The sequence below is a fragment of the Glycine max genome, chromosome 1 (assembly GCF_000004515.6).
Source record: "Glycine max cultivar Williams 82 chromosome 1, Glycine_max_v4.0, whole genome shotgun sequence".
Taxonomy (NCBI): domain Eukaryota; kingdom Viridiplantae; phylum Streptophyta; class Magnoliopsida; order Fabales; family Fabaceae; genus Glycine; species Glycine max.
The window spans coordinates 24,844,063-24,862,988 of record NC_016088.4 but is presented as its reverse complement, the minus strand read 5'-3'; the positions used below and the strand labels follow the sequence as shown (position 1 = coordinate 24,862,988).

Here is an 18,926-nt window from a genome sequence, read left to right as displayed (position 1 = left end):
GTTACCAAGTTAACCAATGCATCCAGTTTGCCTTCAAGCTTCTTAGTCTCAGATGATGCAGCTGAGTTTGTAGCTACCTCATGCACTCCTCTAATGACTATGGCATCATTTCTGGCGATAAACTGCTGGGAGTTGGAAGCCATCTTCTCAATTAAATTTCTGGCTTCAGCAGGAGTCATGTCTCCAAGGGCTCCACCACTGACAGCATCTATCATACTTCTCTCCATATTACTGAGTCATTCATAAAAATATTGGAGAAGAAGCTGCTCCGAAATCTGATGGTGAGGGCAACTGGCACATAATTTTTTAAATCGCTCCTAGTACTCATACAGACTCTCTCCACTGAGTTGTCTAATACCTGAGATATCTTTCCTGATGGCTGTGGTCCTGGAAGCAGGGAAATTTTTTTCTAAGAATACTCTCTTAAGGTCATCCCAGCTCGTGATGGACCTTGGAGCAAGGTAATACAGTCAGTCTTTTGCCACTCCCTCCAAAGAATGAGGAAAAGCCTTCAGAAATATGTGATCCTCCTGGACATCTGGGGGTTTCATGGTGGAGCAGACAATATGAAATTCCTTCAAATGTGTGTGCGGGTCTTCACCTTCAAGGCCATGAAACTTTGGAAGCAAATGAATTAGTCCAATTTTAAGAACATATGGGACATCCTCATCAGGGTATTGGATGCACAAGCTTTCATAGGTGAAATCAGGTGCAAGCATTTCCCTTAGAGTCCTCTCACGGGGTGGAGGTTGTGCCATGTTCTCAGAATGTGCTAAATCAGAATGCTCAAAATTATAATGCTCAAGATCAGGATGTTCAAAATCACCAATAACAGAATGCACAGATTCACCAGTAATGGAATGCTCAGGATGATCAAAAGGTATAAAAGGATGCCTAACTAATCTATGAAATGTCCTATCTATCTCAGGGTCAAAGGGTTGTAAGTCAGATGGATTGCCTCTAGTCATACACTACATTCAACATGCAGAACTAGTTGCCTTGTCATGTAAATAAAGGTGCAGGTTTGAACTACAGCTACCCTCAAATGATATCCAAATGACTTGAAATTTTGTGAGCAACCTTATAAAATGATGAGAAGATAGCACAAAAAATTTCAGACAAAAGTTCAAAGTCTAACTATGAAAGCTAAAATTGGTGGGTTAAGAAAAATAAGTGAATAAAACTTGAAAAATAAAAAACTTTTGACAGAATCGCTTTTTTTGGACGATGGAGACCTCAGCCAGCCTACGGAAGGCTGCCACGGCGTAGGAATTTTTTTTCTACCCCAAATGCATAAATAATAATTGCGATTCTGATAACCGGAGCAAAAGTTATGGCCGTTTGAAGTTTTGACAAACACAAAATTTGCTAGTTTTTTGGAACTTCCAAATCTGACCAAACTAAAGGCTCTAGCTATTTTTCCCACAAAATATGGATTAAAAGAAGTTACCACAAAAAAATTCAGCCAAAAATAACAACCCTAGCTACTAAAACAAAAAATCACAAATAATTCAGCATGGGTGGTCACTAAAATCCGTCTCTAATTGATTTCTACTACTACTCTGTTTTGCCGCAAGCAAAAGTGGTCGCTAAGTCCGTCGCAAAACACTATTCACAGCAAAACACCCAAGACTGAAACAGGGGAAACGCTTAATGGGAAAACTGAAACAGAACACACACTAAACAAAATACCAGGACACTAAACAACACTAACACACATACTAACACAATACTAACAATTAAACATAAAACACGAAGGGATTAAACACACAACACTAGCTAGCTATTATGAACCTTTGGACACTGCTCCCCGGCAACGGCGCCAAATTTGATCGAGGCCGTACCCGAATCAAATAAACATGAAAATGCAGTAACTAGGAAGTGATCCTAGGTCGTTTCCCAACGAGCAGTGACACACCAATTGTTCATAATATACTTGCAGTAACAATAACGATTGGGGGGGGGGGTTGTTTGTTTTGTGATTAAAGAGCAGAACAAGTAAACTAGAATACGAAACTACTAATATTAAAAACGGGTTGTTTCCTTTGATTCAGAAGCCATTCTCTTATCCTGGGTTATGGAGAATTCGTCCCTAACAGTCAACCACTTAATCCAACCCTATTTCAATTTACTAAGCGAAAATCAACTTAGGGTTGTCAATACGTGATTAGGCACCACATACACCAGTTAGCCCTTCGTCCATTAAGCATGAACGCAAGTTAGGCTCAGAGGCAATTAATCGAACACGAAGCGTGCACTGATTAATATTCACGAATTTGGGATAACTGGTGAAGGGAGAACTGCCAGGGAACCACATTACAAGTGAAACCTCAAAGAGAGTTGGGCTTCGTCCTTAAAAGGAAACAACACCAGAAAATCTAGCCTTCCATGGATTCAAGCAGAAAACGCAAATGAAACATGAAGCAGAAACGTAAATGAACATAAACGTAAATGAAAGTAGAAGAAGAAGCAAGAATGAACTCGTAATTAGAAGCAGAAAACGAAAATTTGCATTAAGAACGAAAACCGTAACAAGGGAACAGAAAAACGTGAAAACCTAAAACCAAAGCTCTGAATAATGAAAATAGCATAACCGAATGCCCTGCACGAATCCCAAGGCAGCTATTTAAAAAGAGTCACTCAAAGTCACTGGGCCCTATTACAATACTCTGGCCCAAAACGAAATAAACACTGAACAACATAAAATAAAATTGTGAAATTTCCTAATTAGAAATTAACTAAGGTAAGCGCTGCTTTATTTGCCCTCTTCAAGTCCACAACCAAAATCCGGATTAAGCCTAATGTTTCATTAATTCCTAAAATTAGATTAAAAACATCAAATTAGCTAAATGAGCCCAAATAATAAAACTGCCTAATTAATTGACAATTAAGACCAATCAATAATTAAAATGGTGCAAAAAGGGTTTAGAAAATAGAAGAAAATGATGGCACATCAGTAATCAATTATACAGTGTTGAACTCATTGCTTCTAAGAAACTTTGAGATCAATACATTTATCTTCTCATATTTGATTACCATTGAGCATGGATAATAAAACTAAGTCTAAAACATTCAGCATGTCTAGTCTAAAAACATACAATACAAATGCCACATCTTTACAAACATGTTTGGCATTGTAAGATAATTAAAACCAAAAGATCCTAAGACTAGTCTTCACGACTTCAATCTCTTTTATTCAACAATACTTGTGTTCTCCAAGCAAAGGTCCTAAGGCTTATTCTAAGTCAAACCCTTACGAATGTACTCCAATGTGCAAAGGTTCCTAAAATTTACTATGTCTACATTAGCTTCACACTCTTATTAAGTCTTTATTCATTGTTTATCACAATGAATCTTAATTATCACAATAATTAAATTCTAGTTTCTACAAATGCACTAATGCAATGATCCAATTGCCCCGCCTCAAGGATCCCATAATCCTTAGTTACACAAAACAACAACACATCAATGTATAAGTATGCAATTTGCCCAAGGATCACAATTCCTCCTGGTCTCCTATTCAATAGTAGAAATTAAAAGAATTTCATTCACAATAATCAATAACTCATGTTAAAGTATAATGGTCTCCCTTTGGTGTAGACTTATTCAATCATGGTAAAGTATAATGATCTCTAGACTTATTTCAATAACAATTTAATAATAGTGGTTAAAGTGCAAATAATTCATACTTAATTTGATTCAATTCCTAACTTATCAATGCTTAGTAAAAGTAATTTCTCCTAACATAACATTAAAACTTGTTTATGCCATTTCATTAAGCTTATACAATAAGGGAATTCCAATTGAAATTCATTTGGGAGTCATTCATAACACATCATGTACATTTTCATCCTGGCGTTTTAGTCTGGCTCAACCTATGCTTAAGCTTAGTCTCACTTAAGCGCTGATCAACCCACGCTTAAGCTTGGTTCAATCAACGTTTAAGCTTGGTCACACTTAAGCTTAAGCTTGAAAACCAGTAACACTGTTTTCCTATGCAGCTCATCTCGCTTAAGTGCGAGCAACTCCCTGATTAAGCACCATGACACTACAAAACCTTGAAATATACATATTTCTTCTCTAATGACTTCCAAATCAACTTCAATCAAATCCCATGCACCAAACCCATGTTATCCATGACATTCAACACCGAAAAACGAAGATTTACTAGCTATAACAAGTTTATACAAATTTGAAGCAAAAATAGATATTAGGTGTTGATTTATGGAGGACTTTTTAAAGAAAAGAGTTTATCAACTTTTCCTCTCTCAAACTTTTGTTCAAAAAGGAAGTTGTTAAGTCTCTCATACTAGTGTCTTTGTTCTTGTTTAAGTCCATAGAAAGCTTTCTTAAGCTTGTATACACAATTTGGATTTTTATGATCCTCAAAACCTGGAGGTTGGGAAACATAAACTTTCTCTTCAATGTATCCATTTAGGAAAACACTTTTTACATACATTTGATATAACTTAAAATCCATAACACAAGCATAAGCAAAGTCTAGCTACCAATGCATAGGTTTCACCAAAGTCTATACCCTTTTGTTGGTTACAGCCCTTGGCTACTAGCCTTGCTTTATTCCTAGTGATCAAACCATGTTCATCTAATTTATTTTTAAATACCCATTTAGTTCCAATGATGTTCATATTTTTAGAATAAGGTACCAATTCTCATACATCATTCATTTTAACTTGGTTCAACTCCTCATGCATGAAAATTATCCAAAACTCATCTTTGAGTGTCTCCTCTATAGATAAGGATTCTACTTGAGACACAAATACAATATGCTCACAAAAAAAATTTAAAGAGTGCCTAATAGTTACTCTATTGAGAACATAGCAAGTTGTACTTACCACATCCATTCAAAAATATTTAGGTAGATGGTTTTCATTTAACATAGTTCTTGCTCTCTATAACTTCATTTTGTTGAGGAGTTCTTGAAGTTGAAAATTTGTGATTAATATTATTCTCTTCACAAAAAGTTTCAAATTCCTCATTTTGAAATTCACCACCATGATTACTTCTTAAAGCTTTGATTTTCAATTCTTTTTCATTTTGAATCAATTTGGTTAGTTTACGAAAAGCTTTGAAAGAATTATTTTTCAAGGATAAAAACAAGGTCCATGTAAATTTAGAATAGTCATCCACAATCACTAAGGCATAATAGTTCCCTTCTATGCTCATAGTTCTAGAAGGACAAAACAAGTCTAAATGCAAGAGTTCTAGAAGGTTGAAATCATATTTTTAGACTTAAAGAAACTCTAGATTGCTTGCCCTTTTGACAGGCATCACATAAGCCATTTCTCACAAACTCAAGCTTAGGAAGTCCTTTAACTAGCTCTGTAGAGATGAGTTTGTTTAAATGATTTATGCGAATGTGAGCTACCCTTCTATGCCATAGCCAAGAAGTATCATCAATACTAGTTAAACATGTCAAGTGTGATGATGAAACACAATTTGAGCATGTAGGTGTTACTTATCCGGTTGCCAACAAACTCAATGTGATTGGTTATTGGATTTGAAATGGTGTAACAATCTTTATTAAAAACAAATTTATAATCTTTGTCATACAATCGGCTAATGCTTAGAAGGTTATGCTTCAATCCATCCACAAACAAAACATTATCTATCAAGGTAGCTAATGAGTTTTCACTATTATCTATACCAAGAATTTTTCCTTTGTTGTTGCCTCCATAGGCTACATAGCCTTCTGTCGCAACCTACCCTTCGGCGGGAGGGCGACGTGAAACTCACGTGTGTGTCTTCCAAGGGAGGAAAATGCGCGGAGTCGCCATCAACGTTTATTTGAGAAAAACATTAGAAAAATCAAAACGTGAGTCTACGAACTTTAAGCAGGAAAGGTTTGGGAGTTATTTTTACGCACGGGGAAGGTATTAGCACCTCACGCGTCCATCATAAGGGACGACAACCTTAAATCAAATGTGCAAAATCATGGCTTTTATTTTATTTGATCCTCCCTTTTTTACGTTTTTTGTCCTTTGGGGTCGACAAAAGCGGGGCTTTTGCTCCTACGTATCCTCAATTGCGAAGAGGAACTCAGACCTACATATTTCTCCTACTTTTGAACGGTCCATTTTAATCGATAAAAGCAAAGAGGACCGTTTAAGGCGTTGGACCTTAAAACGGTTTCAAATGACCTTTTTGAGGACAAGGCTTGGTTTGTGAGTTGATTTTAGCCTTAATTCCACTTGGTTATTTATCAACTCAGTCAAAAGAACTTTCAAAGTAAAATGTTCGATTGGAGCTTATTTACCCCTTTTTTTTATTAACCGAGGTTATAGTGTGAACAATTGATTGAATTTTATTTTAACAGTGATTAAACGAGATTACAACACAAATGATCAGTTGAAATTCATTTTATTATTTATTAGGCGAGATAACGACTTAAATGATCGGTTGAAGCTCGTAAAAAATGGAAGAAAAGGATATCGAAAGTAAACGAGATGAAGATGAAAGCATATAAAGCAAGAATAGACCACTAAGGGTGCATAGAATGAATTGAAAGCTTCGAGATCGAAAACTAACCGATTGAAGCTCGATGAACGATGAAGAACGAACGAAGAACGGCGAAGAAACTTTCACGGAATTGATCACGGAAATGTCTCAGAAGCGTATCGATTTGGATTTTTTCCTTCTTTCTTCTTCTCCTCACTAATTTTAAGTGATTTCTGAGCTATCAAGGTGCTGAGCCCCCCAAACTCAACCCCCTCACGCCATTTTATAAGGAAATGGAGGAGGTGGTTGCCGCTTAGCTCGCCCAGGCGAGCTGGGTTACTTTCACCTGAAGCAACCCTCTTTTTTGGAATATTCCAGATGGGCCCAGATGCTAGGTACACCCCCAGTTTGATTAGTGCACCCCCATTTTTTGTGTTTTTAGCTGATTTCTTTCCGAAACATCACAAAACTTTACGGAGTACGCGATGGCGAGTGTCAAGCATCTCAAAGTGGTCAATTAAGGTCCGCATGCCGGCAAAAAATTACCCTGGACAAAATTAGGGTATGACACCTCCCTCCTTTGCTTTCAAATACATTAAGGTCAAGGCAAGAACTCCACTTCAAGAACTCAACATTTCCTCTCCTTTCCCTCTAAAACTCCACGACTAGAATAGAGGAAAATAATGCCCTCTCTCTCCCTCAGCATCCATGACACACACACACCCAAACACCTTGAGTTCTCTTTCCTTTGTTTTTCTCATAAACTAGATATTTAGGAACTTTGCATCAAGCTATGGACCATTAGGCTTTAGGGAGTTTTAGAGTTGAGTTGACACAATTTGAAGTGGCGACTTAAGGGTGGGTTGGCTATGCTAGAAAGGCCATTTATGGCTAAAATAACTTTTGAACCTTTTGCTTAAAATGGAAATTCTACTTTAACCATAAATGATAAATCTCTAGTCAATTAATCTTGATCTTCATGTTACATATCTAGGGAAGAGTTATTAAGTTTAATCTCACACAGTGCTAAACTTACACAAAGTTGCTTTATACATTGCAAATTGACATTGTGCAAGTTTGCACGATATAAAGTCTACACAGTCCAAATCGTCCTTAATTAAAACTCAATTTCTAATAGAGGTTGGTTACCCAAAATTAATCATACAAATGATTGATATTGAATTTCAATAAAAACTTGCCACATGGAATAATGTACATACAATTCAATTTTTTTTTTAAATCACTTAACCTAAAACCTCATTATAATTAATTTCAATATCAACTATATTTCTACAAATTACACAACACAAAACTATACATAATATGAGTTGTAATTTTTAGCGTGTTACAATAACTTTGATGGCAGGTAACACTAGGTATGGTGACTTGAATATAGAATGTTGTGATGCTATGAACGTGATGTAGATATGAATTTACTCATGATTTATGTTTATATATTGTTTAGTTGTTCCGTGATGGGAAAAAGGTAGCACTTGATTTTTATTGACTTGGAGAAAGCGTATGATAGAGTGCCTAGAGAGATTTTGTGGAAAGCTCTAGAGAAGAAAGGGGTTAGGGTTGCATATATTCGAGCTATCCAAGATATGTATGATAGGGTATCGACTAGTGTTAGGACACAGGGTGGAGAGTCAGACGATTTTCCCATCACAATTGGTTTACATCAAGGGTCAACCCTTAGCCCCTACCTTTTTACCTTAATTCTGGATGTCCTCACGGAACAAATCCAAGAGATAGCGCCGAGATGCATGCTTTTTGCAGATGACATAGTCCTCCTTGGAGAGTCGAGGGAGGAGTTGAATGAGAGGTTGGAAACTTGGAGACGAGCTCTAGAAACACATGGCTTTCGCCTAAGCAGAAGCAAATCGGAGTATATGGAATGTAAGTTCAACAAAAGAAGGAGGGTTTCTAACTCAGAGGTGAAAATAGGAGACCATATTATCCCTCAAGTCACACGGTTTAAATATCTTGGGTCTGTAATACAGGATGATGGGAAAATTGAAGGGGATGTGAATCATCGCATTCAAGCAGGATGGATGAAATGGAGAAAAGCATCAGGGGTGTTATGTGATGCAAAGGTACCGATCAAGCTAAAGGGAATGTTTTATCGGACTGCGGTAAGACCGGCGATTTTGTACGGAACAGAATGTTGGGCGGTCAAGAGCCAACATGAGAAAAAAGTAGGTGTAGCGGAGATGAGGATGTTGCGGTGGATGTGTGGTAAGACTCGACAGGATAAAATTAGAAACGAAGCTATTAGAGAGAGGGTTGGAGTAGCGCCTATTGTAGAGAAGATGGTGGAAAATAGACTTAGGTGGTTTGGGCATGTAGAGAGAAGACCGGTAGACTCTGTAGTGAGGAGAGTAGACCAGATGGAGAGAAGACAAACAATTCGAGGCAGAGGAAGACCCAAAAAGACTATAAGAGAGGTTATAAAAAAGGATCTCGAAATTAATGGTTTGGATAGAAGTATGGTACTTGATAGAACATTATGGCGGAAGTTGATCCATGTAGCCGACCCCACCTAGTGGGATAAGGCGTTGTTGTTGTTGTTGTTGTATATTGTTTAGTTGTGATGATATATTATATTGTGTTATCATTTGTGCTTTGGTTTAACTTTGGGGGTGTTCGACCCTCAACATTATAGCAACTTAATGTTCATAAATTGATTTTGTTTATGATAATAATGTTGGTTGGTTTGCTTGTGAGATGTGCACTTATCCACTTGATGTACCATAGTAATGGTACCCTAAGGGAGAGAAAAAGTGAATGCTCCTTCCTCTCATTGTATGTGTGGTGATGACTTGTGAAGTTAGCGACTCAATGAGAGTGGCATATACAACAAGGACAAAGAAAGGAAAGGAGAAATGAGCGATAAATAGATATAAGTCTATGGAAAGTGTGGGATGAAGTTGGAGAGATGGAAGTGTCTGACGTAGAGGGTGGCTCTAGAATCAGCAAGGGCATAGTCCTCCAACACTCGTTCACATATGATAAACAAATGTAAGTTGGTGACGAGTGTGAAGCGAGGTTGGAGAGATAGAAGCGCCTAAGGTAGAGGGTGACCCTATACCCGGTAAGGGCATAGTCCTCCAACGTTTGATCGCATGTACCGCACAACTGACAATCCGAGGACAACGAATCTCTACACTATGATAAGGTGTGAGAAAATGTTGATATATGATAGATGGCTCATAATGGATATGCTGAGGGATGGTCCGAGCGGTTCAAAGGAACCCCAAGGGATGAATAATGGTGATAACCCGACTAAGTGTAGTGGATTCGGTTAGCACGGGGGACTCGTGGGCCTCACTCGACATTCTTGATCAAAACGGAGCTATATCCATGATTGAGATAAGAGCATCGCTCGTATCAGGTGGAATGTTAACTCTAATCATCATCTATGAAAGCTTTAAAGACCATTAAAGTGGGAGAAGCTTAATGGCAGGTTGGGCCCAAGATTAATAAAATGTGTTATAGACATACGATTAGGTTACCATGAGATTTTGTTTAATAAACCACCCATAGTGGTTATGTAGGTTTGGTGTGTGATATCTCTCTTTGTTTGTGGCTTCTAAGGGAGCGGAGGACTCACCTCTTAAACCATCATTTTTCAGGTTCGGATGATAAGCATCAGGATAGATCTCTGCTGGTGGGTCAACATCTTTGAGTGTCGGAGGATCCCTTCAAAAGTCCTTCATAGGGTTGTTGTTATTAGGATCACTTCTGCTTGGCATATACCTCTTGACGACATGCTTGTAACGCCTTATTTCCCCCCCCCTGATATATAGCTTTAAAATCGTTTAAGAAATAAATATTGTGGAATGCACATCATTAAATTTTATTTTCTATTTCTAAGTTGACAATATCTCAATATATTTTTTTTCTCTTGGGAAAAGAAGGAACACGTATATAAATATATTTATTGCACTTGATTAAAACGTGTACATATAATTAAATGCTCGTGAATAAAATGTACTGTCAAAATGATAAAAAAAGAGAAAAGAAATAAACATTTTGAAAGTTGTTATCATTTTTCTTCTGTCCTTACGCAATGCTATCATAAAGTACAAATTATAAGGAAATAACTTGCACAAAAATTAAATGATAAAAAGAACTGGAAGGAATAATAAACATCCATATTGAGTCTTAGTGACCCTTAAGGTTTAAACATAAGTGTACTGGAACCACTACAACCATAACAAGAAATAAATATTCATCACCCCCCTCAAAACATCACATAGTATCACCAAAAGGTTTTATACAACAAAATATTACGACATTGAGTATAAAAATCTTTCCACCTCAAATATACATCAAAAAGGGAAAACCATCCTACACTCAGAGCAGTCACTATCCAAGACCCACAACTACCTAGGGAGAAGTTATATCTTTAGAAGTGCCCCTCTCGTCTCCCAAGGATTCACATTCCTCGTCAGATGAATGCATCTCTCCCTCAAGTATCTCTTCACCAATAACATCCCGATAAAAAGGCGATCTCAGATGGCATAAGATTCTCGTCATCACTAAAATCTCCCACATCCTCCCAAACTTCAACGGCTATGTCCTGGTGGAAGGTAGATCTAGTAGGCCTCCCGTTGACATCGTGCTCGAAGAACTACTGCACGAATTGCATCGGGTTGTTCACTCATGAAAGTCCAAAGTAAGCGTAGTAGGAAATGATATGGGTAATATCACGCTGAGAGGTATGCTTGAACGGGTAGTGATATGAAGCATTTTCCTCAATGGTGGTCAGTGGCACATGGGGCTCATCTAACAACAAAACATGACACCAGATGTATCAAAAATGTGTGTGGAGGCATGTCTCTTCCTCCATCGTATATCTGTCGTGATAAGTCCTCTACTCCTCGAATGTCACTGTCGCAATGTGCCCTTTTGCGGGCGAGCGAGGCGAGGCTCACGGGTGCGCTTTCCAAAGGAGGAAAGATGCGCGGAGTCGCCACCAACGTTTATTTGTGGGAAACGTCGGAAAAACCGAAGGAAACCGGTCGAAATGAAAATTCTAAGTTCGGGATTTGTATTTACGTTTGAGGAAGGTATTAGCACGTCTTACGTTTGTCTCAAAGGACAACAGCCTATTTTTCAGAATTGTGGAAATTGTGTTATCTTAACTTTTAGTTCTTTTTATTTTTTTGAGGTCGACAAAAGCGGGGCTCTTGCTCCTACGTACCCTCCATCGAAGAGGAAATCAGACCTACGTAGTTCTTTCTTTAAAGGTGAATCAAGCGATTCTTTTACTTGAAAGGTGATCACTTAAAGGTGTTGGGCCTTTAAAAATGATCCATTTAACTAATAAGGAAAACTGAAATGATAAACTTTCAAACCCTTTTTAGTGATCTTTTGTGGACGAGCTTGACTAGGCGAGTTGATTTTAGCCTTAGTTTCACTTTAATTATTAGTCAATTCGATTAAGAATGAAAAATCCCAAAGAGAAAACGTCCGATTGATTTTTCCGCTTCATTTTACTAAAAGGTATTTTTTGGATTATTATATTATTATTTTACCTCTTTTTTGATTTCCAATGTGGTTACGGCACGACCGAACGGTCGGAATTCATTTTAACTGAAATTAACGGATGATACAATTCAAATGATCGGTGGAAATTTATTTTATTTTTAGATTAGGCGAGAAATGACTTAAATAAATGACTGAAGCACGTCAAAAGGGGGTATAGAAAGTGAATGAAAACGAGAATAAAAATACATGAAACAAAATGTGGACCACCACGGGTACATAGAATGAATTGAAAAGCTTGGTTTGAGGTACTTACCCGTTGAAGACTGAAGAAAACGAAGAACGAACGATGAATGTTGAAGAACGGTCGATAATCTTCACGTAATTACTCACGGAAACGTTACGGAAGCGCCTCGACTTGGATTTTCTTTACGGAAACAATTTTCCTCAGCAATATCGAGAGAATAAGAAGTGCCAAGAAGGCTGAACCCCTTCTCTCTTCACTCCTCCCCCTATTTATAGCAAAATAGGGGAGGAGCTTGCCACCCAGCTCGCCCAGGCGAGCAAGGTTGCTTCCTCCAGAAGCAACAACCTTTTGGAGGAAGAATCTGGAAGGCCCAAGTGGGCCTGATTGCTATTTGTACCCTCCCTTTTTACTAAATGCACCCCCTTTACCTTTTTTGGTAATTCTTTTTTCGTAACATTATGAAACTTTACGAATTTCGTAACGATACTTATTTTCCTTCCGCAAGGTTACGAATCCTTACGGATTATGTATTTACTCTTTTTTAGCTTTCGAAGAAGTTACGAAAACTCACGGATTGCGAAATAATACCTCCTTTCGATTTCTGTCACATTACGGAATTTTCACGGATCACGTAAGCCTGCTTCCTTTTGATTTTCAGCACGTCTCGGGACTTCACATATCGTGCAACAAAGGGTGCCAAGTATCTCGAAGCGGCCAATCAAAGGTTGTATATCATCAAATAATAATCCCCGGACGAAATTAGTATGACAGTCACAAACAACAAGTAATAGAAAAAAAAAAATTAAAATATATAATCTACATAAGCACTACGTGTGGTTATCTAAACAAACAACACTTTTGCATCCTGAGCGCATAACTATCACACTTAAGTCACCATTGGGCCCAATCACTGCCACCAATCCTCCCAGGTCTTGGTGGTCTTATAAAATCACGTGGATGACAGTCAGAAGCAATATTTGCATACGGAAACATCATACATCAACCCCTCATCTCCCAACTCAAAAAACATAGTCTTGGAGCTCGTCAGGAGTAGCAAAGTAAGGCCCGTGAGTTACTTGCGCTAAATGAGTGCACCAAATGTTGGGTAGTCACCACTCGCTAATTCCCCTAGGTTCTTCGAACCTCTCAGCCTAGTACATCCCAGTGTATCTTTGTCCATCATCCACTTCCTTAATGCAACCTCACATTTTCACAGAAGGAAATAGAACTAATGGTTGTTTTACTCTTGAATCATGTCATCATATCGTGTGCGCAGTCCTCGTACCACGTATATCAACGAACGTATAAAAACAAGAAAACAAGAAAGAGAGACAGGGCTTAAGCCTATGTAGACTCGGATTCCAAAGTTAAGTGATCTACTGTCTAAAATCACTGTCACTTGGTTTTTCACAGTTTTGCTCCTAACTTATTTTTAGCGCCCTCGGTGCTCCGGGAGTCAGATTTTTGCAAATCTTATATTCTAACCTATATTTTCAAACCTAGCAAACTCATTTTTGAGATAAAAAAATTTAATAAAGATAGTCCATACTTTTGTAACTTTCAGTCCAAATACTTGACAAATTTTTCATTTTATTAAAGGTCCTTAAACTTGTTTTATTTGTAACTTTTGCTAGGAAACTCCAATTTAGGTGAAATTTAAGGATAAATATATGTTTTAACATGCAAAGAAATCATTTTTGGCATAAAAAACTTAAGGAAAATAGGTTAGCACACTGATTCAGGACATGGCAGCAAGCACAAAAATTTCAAAACAACAATGTGTTCAAGGAAGTTTAACAACAACCATAGTGTTCAAGAGTTGGAGAGACCTCCCTTACATCTTGATGAATTGATGAAATCTTGAAGGAGAATGAAGAATACACAAGTTTTTCAAGTTTTCCTTCATGAGTAAACAAAATGACAGTTCCAAGTATTAGAGAAACAAGAACAAGAAAATGAAGAAGAATCAAGTCTAGATGAAGAATGGAGCTCATTTAGCTAAGCTTGATGACTCAAAGGCTCAAGAACACTAAGAACCATCTTGGAAGAAGAAGAAGCACAACTGAACTCCTTTCCCTTAAGTTTGAATTCATGCAAAATGAAAGGATAAGACTCCAAAAGGTTTTTTTTTTCTCTCACAAAGGCCAATAAGCTATGGTGTAGACTTCCATTGATAAGGCTTTGTGACACTTTGAATTACCCCCCTTGGCTGCCAATTTGAACATGCAAAGCCATACCACAAATGGGTAGTTTTGCTTTTTGAAAAACTACCAAAAATGGAAGGGATAGGATTTGACAAAAAAGTGTATTTTTTTTATCTTAACTAGTAAATCTTATCTTAATCACCTAGGTTATTGTGCTAATCTCTCTAGGAATATGTATATCCAGAGTGATCCTCACATAGAAAACACTCTCACACAGAGTTAAATTACATTGTCGCTCAGTGCGTGGTGCAATTTCGCTACAAATAAAATTTTTATTCAAGCAGTTTCCAAATTTTTGCCAACTAACTAAATAAATTATTTAAAATAAAAATAAATAAATCTAACTCCTAACTTATACAATTAATATCATACAAAGAATAAATTAAATCACATAGTCATATAATTAAATTACATAGTGCAAAATTTCCATTGTCTAGTCTTTAACGGGGAAATTTTTTACATGTGTAGAAAAAATAAATGGAAAAGGAAGTTTCAGGGTGTTGCAACGGTTACTTCACAGGGCTTGGGTGGATGACTACTCTAAGACAGGTTTTTCCACTTTTGTGTATCTTATTCACTATTTACCATGGATACTTGTTGGCTTATGTTTGGTGGCCACATGGAGGCTCACCTTGGACTTTTCTGTGTGTGATTTTATTCAAAGATGCATGGTTTTATATTTAAAGTCTAACTATTAATTATGTATATCGACTCATGACTTTAAATCAAATAATGTTTTGTAAACATGTATGTTGCACACAATTTTGAAGATAGATAACTTTCCTTTCAAGTTGATAACTTTTATTAAGGAGAAAAGGTTTAAAAGCCTTCGTGAAAAGTTTTATTTCCGTGAAAAAATTATCCTATCTTTTTGTGTTTTTTTACGACGTTTATGAAAAGGATTTGAATTCACTTGTTTATAAAGATGAATAAAAGGTATTTGAAGTATATTTGTAAACTCAAAATTTAGGATGTTACAGGCATTATTAGAGAAAGATGACAGAAAAAACAGGGTAGGGCATTTTTGTTCATTCAAGTTCCCTTGGGAAGTGCAAGAACCAAAATGAGTAGTGAAGAAAGCAAAGGTCAACTTATCATTAGTTGCTTTTCCTTTTTTTTCTTTCTTTCTTTTTTTGTTCATAGGACATTAATGTTAGCCCTCATCTGGTTGCCATATAAAATAATGCAAATTTCTTGTACATTATACAAGTATTTTTCTCATTTAGGAAAAAAAATGAAAAAAATATATGCCAAAAAATTAAATTTGTAAAAGAAAAAATCATAATCAATTTAATTTTGTTTTGAGGGACAGAACCAATTAGTTAACTAGATTAAAAATAACCAAAAAAAAAATAAAGAGAAAGATTTAATTTGAAAGTATAAGTAGTTAAAATTGGAGAGAAAAAAAAGATAATTTAAAACTTATCATAGTTGAGATTTGAAGAAAAAATAAATTTAATGAAAAAGGAAATTTAGATACCAATCAATAACATTAGAACCTTAAGAAATAAAGAATGGTGAAATCCCACATTATTAAGAGAAATTAAGAAGAAAAAACATGTTATTAAGAGAAAGAGATTAGAATAGGAAATATTAGTTCAAGAATGTACATTTAGATTTATTTATTTATTTTTGTTGTACCAATATATTTTAGGTTTTTGGGAATTCATGTTATTCATGTAAAGTATATATTGACTTTAGTGGTGATCAACCTTTGTTGGGAGACCTAGTTAATCACTTTTAGTGGAATCTCCTTTCATTCATAAGACTAAAATCAAAAGTTTGCTTAAAAAGACCGAGCATAATTCTACTTGGACCAAAGACCTATTGATATATATATATATATATATATATATATATATATATATATATATATATATATATATATATATATATATATATATATATATATATTTAAAATTATGATAATTATTTGATTAATGAAAAGTTAATTTTTAATTTAGATTTGGTTAAAATAAATAAATCAAATTTCAAATTTTGCAGATGTCAAAACATGTAGGATTATTTGCTTCCTCACTCTCCATGGCATTCAATTTCATTTGAATATTTTCTTCCATAGTTTTACGAATCAGATTGGTCGTTGACTCAATCGAGACACTAAATTGATGGGTTAGTAGTTGAACCAGTAAGTTGATATTTAAACCGCACGAACCGGTATAAGTAATATAAAATATAAGTATATGTATTAATTTTTTTAGAGGACAAGTATATGTATTAATTGTGTTATAAGTTTAATAATTAATTGTGAAAATTTGTTGGTAAGTTGATCCACTTAATAAATTTTAGGTTTTTAGTTCAATTTTTGAGTATATAATTTTTTTTTGTATTTTCATTAAATTTTGTATTTTTTTAAATAATTAATTTTGTTCAACAGGTTCAGCCAAATTGATTCACTGGTTCAACTGAATCGGGTCATAGGTTCAACCATTGAACTGGTCGGACCAAGTGGATGGGTCCTGGTTTTAAAATATGGCTCTCTTCTCATGAAGTAAAGTGGTCACTCTCCTAACATCCAATTGAGTTGTTTAACAAATTGTAACTAATTAAATATATAAACTAACCTTCAAAAGTCCAATATGTTTGTACACATGCATCTAATACATCATCTTATTTTTTTTAATTCAATTGAATAGTTTAAGTTCACTTCTTATCTCTTTCAATCTATTATTTTCAATTTAAGAATCTATTATTTTTAAAGCTCAGGGTAACATTAATTATATTTGTCAATTATAACCTTACTTTCTATCTAATCTTTAATTAATTTATACATATAAAAAAGAATAAAATAAGAAACCTCATAACCATTTTATTAGGATAAAAAATATATTACATTTTTAATTTTTTTCATAAAATTTGATAGCTATAATGGCAAGGAGTTAAACAAAATTGCATGGGTTTAAGATTTTAATATTTGTACACTATTAAATGATTTTTTTAGATAATGTAATTTTTATTGATCAAATTGAATTATAATTATTTATCGTCAAAATTGAAGAAGAAAAAATCATATTTAGAAAAGTAAAATTAATTTAATACTGTTATGAATATTTATGGTTGTCCATATTTTTCTTTATCTTTTATAATTTTTTCTTATTTCTTAAATTCTTTATTATTTATCTATTTTTTACTCTAAATTATATTTTATTTAACACTTATCAGCGTGGTTATCTTTCTTTTATGGATCATCCATAATTAATATTTCAACTTTGCAAGAAAAAATCTTGTAAAGAATGATCGGAAAAAATTGTTCTTTTGAATTATTGAAGAAATCCAATAATACATCAAATCAGAGTCTAATTAATGAACTTAAACTTATGTCAAGGATTCCATGATCTTCACCATAATATGCCATGGTTGCGTCCATCCACGGGAATTTGAAGTGATATTCGAATTTTCTAAACTCCTTTCATATGTATGCAAAGAGGGTGACTCATGATTCCACGTTATTAAAAAGTGAGTGAAGAAAGCAAAGTAAAAATCAGTGATTATATGTGTATAATATGGATTAAGGTTATATGTATGGGAATCTTATGCAGTAAGAAATTTTTATTTTACTACTTGGAAGGTTCGTAACGTGCACGTCGATGAAAATGATTCCATTCCATGTATGTTTGATGTGTTTTATTTTTCCATTCAAAAAATTATCTTTTGGCTTTGGTCAAAGCTCTGATATCTCACTGTTACCCTGTCAAGTACTGTATATTACTTTCACAGTTGGTCAGATTGATACCATACCAAACGACGTACTTCCCTCTCGTGATGCATGCATTCTTCTATTATTTTTTATACTTTTATTTTTTAATTAAACTTTTAGTTTCTATACTTGTATCAACTTTTCATTTTAGTATTTCTATATTTTAATTCTCATACGAATATTTTTTTAATGTTTTAGTCTATATTTGTTAATCTTACACTGCCACGATACGGAGGTAGTAAAATATAAAACATTTGCTTATATAAAATATTATATAAATATTCACCGTTTTGAGTTTTTCGTATAAAGACTTGGACACTTTTACAAACTTGGATGTGTATTAGTAAGAAAGGATTGACCGATAAATTTACTATCATATTTTAATGGAAAAATAATATCTCACTGCAGTCTTTTTCATTTAAGACGTATAGTGCTTTTCAAATTAAAATCATTCTGTATAGTGAAAAAATATTATTTCAAAATATACAATATATTTTTCAGTAAAAGACAACAATAACAAAATACTTATTACCTTCGATGTTAATATGGATATTACTATTTACACCTTATTTTTACTTTTCACACCCATTTCTCCTTATTTTTAATTTATTCTCTTTTTATCCTTATCTCCTTCGTCGCTAATGTCTTTACGGCACACTCCCTCCCCCATTTTTTATGTCATACTTAGAGTATTACACAATCATTGATACATAATGAGAAATATCATGCTCTCATTAGATATTTATTTGAAAGACTTTGCCAAAAGAAAACATTTTTTAAAAAGGAGGCATTTGAGGTGCATATCACAGCC

General features: G+C 34.9%; 1 long non-coding RNA gene and 1 other non-coding gene across 7 annotated transcripts in view; both read left to right on the top strand.

Moving 5' to 3' along the window:
* The window catches only part of LOC102667014 (uncharacterized), a 39,658-nt gene extending 22,660 nt beyond the window's left edge, over nucleotides 1-16,998 (top strand). For 2 of the 6 annotated variants that reach the window (XR_005891306.1, XR_005891305.1), the window contains 2 exons: nucleotides 14,869-14,949; nucleotides 16,796-16,998. This is a non-coding gene — a long non-coding RNA (uncharacterized lncRNA). Of the gene's footprint in view, nucleotides 1-10,091; nucleotides 10,284-14,868; nucleotides 15,212-16,795 lie in introns of those variants that run through there. The other 4 variants (XR_005891308.1, XR_005891304.1, XR_005891302.1 and 1 more) reach the window with 3 other exon arrangements.
* LOC112997989 (small nucleolar RNA R71) lies at nucleotides 274-380 on the top strand. The gene has a single exon (XR_003263040.1). It is a non-coding gene; the product is annotated as a small nucleolar RNA R71 (small nucleolar RNA).
* Nucleotides 16,999-18,926: the final 1,928 nt, after the last annotated feature.